Below are 5,281 nucleotides of genomic sequence, written 5' to 3' on the forward strand. Positions count from 1 at the left end.
TTAGATGTGTCTCATTATAAGTGGCACTTCAACAAATTAGAGGCAATACATGTTTGAAATGATATGCAAGATGCAACCAATATTACACTGTCAACTTGAAGGTGTCTCGTCAGAAGTGATTGATGAGAGATACACAAGAAAAGTAGTTTGATGTAAGAACATGGTTAATAGAAAGACGTAATATGTACCAAAAACAGGAACGCATGTCATATTCACAGGTATAATGTGTTAACTAAGCAAATGCAATTTACCCTCATTAGAAGCATTACAAGGTAGACACCATATGCAACATGCAACCACATATCATACTGCCAAGTAAGAGCAAGCACCTGCGATGGTGGTGTGGGGGAATTGTGGTCATCAACTAGAGAGCTACGTTGACTATCTTCATTTAGCCTTGCTGTTTCTTGAGAATCATGTGGGGAGGATGACACTGCACTCTTTAAACGAGTAGTGGGTCTCACAGTAACACACTGGGGTGACTGTCTCGTCATAAGTGATTGATGAGGGATACAAAAGAGCATTAGTTTGACGTACGAACATGGTTAATAGACATATGTAGTATGTATCAAAAACAGGAAGGCATGTCATTATCAAAGGTATAATGTGTAAAGTAAGCTGATGCAATTTAACCAAATTGGAAGCAATACAAGCTAGACACCATATGCAACATGCAACCACATTTGACAGTGCGAAGTTAAAGCAAGCACCTGGGATGGTTGTGTGTGGCAATTGAGATCATCAACTGCAGAGTTATGTTTACTGTGTCCATCTGCTGGCACTGCACCCTTTAGAGCGCTGAGACGCTTAGTGCTTATCTTCGAATTACACTGGAGCGACTTCTGTCTTTTCTTTTTTATATTCATCAACACTGCGTCAGAGTCTGAAATACCCATGCATAAAAAAACAATAGTGTGAGTATGGGTGAAGTGTGTGCACAAGTAGTACAGTGTAAAGGTAGCAGATAGCAGGTCGGTGAGAAATAAATGACGGGAGACATATGATAGCTCTACAACATGCATGGCACACGAAATTACTAGATTCTACTCCCTCCGTTCCCAAATATTTGTCTTTCTAGACATTTCAAATGGTTACAACATACAGATGTATGTAGACATATTTTAGAGTGTAGATCCACTCATTTTGCTTCGTATGTAGTCATTTGTTGAAATCTCTAGAAAGACAAATATTTGGGAATGGAGGGAGTAGGATTTTAAAATATGAGCACAGGGATGGCTGGGAAATGCCGATGCTCCTCCAGCACACCACAAGGTGTGGTCCTATGAAAATAATAGTCGAGTGAAAACAAATAGGTCAGTCCATTTTTTCTGCACCGTCCGATGTACAAAGAAAAGGCAGATCGCCTTCATCTACCTCCAACCAGCCAGTGTTACGATCTTCCTCGAAACGCCAGCGACCACCGGCCCAGTCCCCTGCCTCCGCCCTCCCCTCAACCTCACCGCACCGCTGTGCTTGGCACCGCCCCGACCATCCCTTCAAGCCCCGCCGACCTCCAGATCGGGCGCAAGCAGCTCCTGCGCCCCACACCCCTATGATAGACACCGATGCGCCGCTTCCCCGGCGAACAGGCGGACTATGTGCTCCGCGCGCCTAAGCGGGTGCTGCTTCTTTTAATTGCGATTCGACCGACCCTGAATTGAAATCCAGGCGGGATACTGACCTCTAGCAAAGGTTAAATAGTAAATGGGAGGAAATCTTGTGCATTTAGTATCACGAAGAAGATGTAGTACGAAGTGCTCAACTAGTTTCTTTCGTGGGATGAATACAGTGTGAGCAGAGACGTAAGATTTGCACGAATAAGGGAAGAGGAGTACCTCTTTCTGCTGGAAGTGCTGTGTCCTCCTTCTGTTTTTCCAACAATCTTCTTGTGGTTCGCTGGAAACGAGAAGTTGTGGAGGACGGTGGAGCCTTGTACGAATCCATGGCCAAGTTGTTGAGTGTGGTGCGGTGGCCGTCTGTCAGCAGCGGGGAACTAGATCCGAGGCGACGAACGATGGCGTAGCAGGAACAGCTCCGGTGCGGTGGACGGTTGCGACAGTGGAGCGGCAGCGGTGAGGCGCAGGACGACGTGGTCGAAGTGGTTCTGGTACGGTGCACGTCGGCGTCGGTGTCATGGAGGCAGCTCTGCCTCGGCTTCAGCTGCTAAGTCCTTGAGGGCGTTGCGGTTGCGGTTGCGTTGGACGACGACGTCGGGGTACCGGCTCCAGCGTGATGGAGGAGGGCGGCGGTGGATTGGGCGTGATGGGCTGGAGGACGGAGGAGGCTGGGATTTCACGGCTGGTGGAGAGGGTGTTTTGGCGCCCATGGAGTATGAATGGGGAAACAGAGGGAGGGGGAACTAAGGGTGAACAATTTTTCGGTTTGGGACGCGCTTGTTTGAAATTTGGGGAAAGTTACAAACTTTGCCCCCATCTAAAATTTTGGACATATTGCGGGTTGGGGTAGGACAGTAATCTCAGGTGTCCCAAATGGTGGGCGGGATAGATTTTGGCCGAGCGCATGGGTGTTTAGGCGCCCACGGCGTATGAATGCTTCTCGGAGGTGGTTGAGACTGGCGTCTTGGTGAAGTTACAAACGTACCCCGGTTTAGACCTTTGGACATCGGGCCGATAGGCTACACATGCCAGAGTCAGGACAGTAATTTCCTACCATCAAACATTAGTCTCGCGCGGTTTCAGGTGACCAGAGGCTTATTTGGTGCTTCCTTCAATATTTGGGAGCAGAAGCATTAAAGTTTTCGGTTCTCTTGAATTGAACTTTCAGGATTTGTCAAACTTCACAAATCTTTACTCTTGAAAATCCTAAAACTACGATTATTTTGGAATGGAGGGGGTACATTTGAATATACATTGTACACGAGTATATATTCAAAAATATGCAACTTACCTCAGTTCATGCATGGTTCCAGATATAATCTCCTTGGTTGCAAAAAAATAGTTAGACATGCGTATGAATATATAGCATGTTCAAACGCACAACAAAGATTGATGCCCCCTTTTAGATCTGATTTACAAATGCCATTATCTCGGGTTCAAATAGATGAATGCACTTCCTATGAATTCAAATCTTCGAAACCCCCTTTATGTTGAATTGAACATGTATTCTATTTCGTAGCTAGCAATTTGGAATGTATCCATGTAAGTGACAAATGTATAAAGTGCTTCACACTAACAACATGGAGTGCACTAATTAATGTTTATATATGAATTGCAAAAGCAATGCATTGCCTGTATTTCAAACCGCTCTCACTCTATGGATCGATAATATGAAATAAATACATGCACATGCTAGAATTCAATAGAGTATGGGTGTCTGATAGACCGATTGTCGTTCATACGCAAATTGCAAAATTCATGATCTCATCCAAAAATAATAATGCCATTTATATTTTAATTTAATGTGTAGAGCCCCCTTTTACACATAGATGCACTATGCCTCGGCCCGTTCTCACAAACGCGCTATATATCTCTCTATCTAACGCATAAGTGCACACACTTTATATACATCAGTATTTCTCTTTCACACATGCTGACAATCTCTCCCGGGGTGTCTCAAGCACACACTCTCTCTATATCTCTCTCTCTCTCTTTCTGACTACTATGTGTACCACTCTTTTCACTAATCTCAGTTGGAAAACACTATTTCTCTCACATGCATATATACACACGCACGGTCTCTACTAGCCCTCTATACGCACATATATGTGCCTACGTGTCTCCGGCACACACATTATCATTAGGCCTCTCTTGCACACATTCCCCCCCCCCCCCAGACACACCTCTCTCATAGTAGTTGGCAGATATGATTCCATCAGATCATTCGGTAGGATATCCCTGACTGTTAGGCTGGATGGTAATACGAGGCAAAGTTTTACCCAAGTTTGGACCCTTGCAGCTGAGGAAAAAGCCTACTCCTGGTACTGTATATTAGTGATAGGGGTGTGTACAAAGTACACGTGAATACCAGGTATTGTGCGTGTGTGTATACTATCGACGAACTAGCCCCCAGGCTTCTATAACATACTCGGGACCTAGGGTTACAAATCATATATAGTCGGCTTATCACCAGTGGGGATAGAGTCCTCCACGACTCTGGTAGCTTCGTGTTGTACGCCGAGTCCTCCACATGGGTCTTCGTCTAATGCGTCTCGGTCCAACCTATGTGGCGCAGGTTGGAACCGACCCATGAGTACTCATGTTGACCCACCACAACTAGAAATGATGTGCCCACCCGAACTAGAAATGATGTGCCCACCACACCACACATGCAATCGGTCACTAAGAAAATAAGCATATACAATAGTACAATGTTATACATGAAAGTTAATTGCATGGTGCATCCAAAAATATTTGTTCTGCATTGTGAATGTTTATATTTTCTCCTAAAATATTAGTCACGGGAAAGAGAAATGAAGGGCATATCTCTCCTTGTCTCCACCGGACACCCCCTCTTTCTACACCACTTTCACGTACGCACACAAACTATCTCTCGGCCCTCTAAAAGTATGCATGCCCATGACACATTCACGCATGACGGTCACTGTATTTCAAGCGAAAGCACTATACGGCCGCTGGACTTCAGAATATGCTCATTACGGTCACCATATACATTCTCGTGGTGATCATATGGTATCTAGCTCAAGATACGTCTCCGTATTTTGTTGATGACACTGACGGACATTGTATTTGATGCATGCTCCGTATTTGTTGACGACACTTACGGTCATTGTATTTGAAGCGAAAGCACAGTATGGTCACTGGATTTCAGAATAAGCTCATCACAGTCAGCACATACATTTTGTGGTGCTAACCAACCTGTGGTTGGATGGTTAGGAGGACAGTGGTTTCTCGAGCCCACTAGGGTTAAATTCCTCGTGCTCGCATTTATCCTGGGTTAATTTCAGTATTTTCCCGGTGATGTGCGTTCAGTGGGAGGAGACGTTCCACTCGACTACGAGGCACCTATGGTGACTTCGTAAAATCTCAAGATCATATGCTGGCTCACTCTCTCAAAGGTGCTCATAGGGGTAGGGTCTGCGTGTGTGCGCTTATAGCGGTGAGTGCTTGCACGTATATATGAGCGCTTGCGTCTGTACCGTGTTAAAAAATACATGTCGTGATTATACGTTCACTGGCTCACCCGTACAACTCCGTATTTTGTTGATGACACAATCAATTGACCAGTCAAACATTCCACGTGGCGCAACTAGTGTTGCATCATCGGGGCGCGTAACCATGGGGCCCACCTGTCAGCGCGTATA

This window comes from Triticum aestivum, chromosome 5D, assembly GCF_018294505.1.
Source record: "Triticum aestivum cultivar Chinese Spring chromosome 5D, IWGSC CS RefSeq v2.1, whole genome shotgun sequence".
In the NCBI taxonomy this organism is placed as follows: domain Eukaryota; kingdom Viridiplantae; phylum Streptophyta; class Magnoliopsida; order Poales; family Poaceae; genus Triticum; species Triticum aestivum.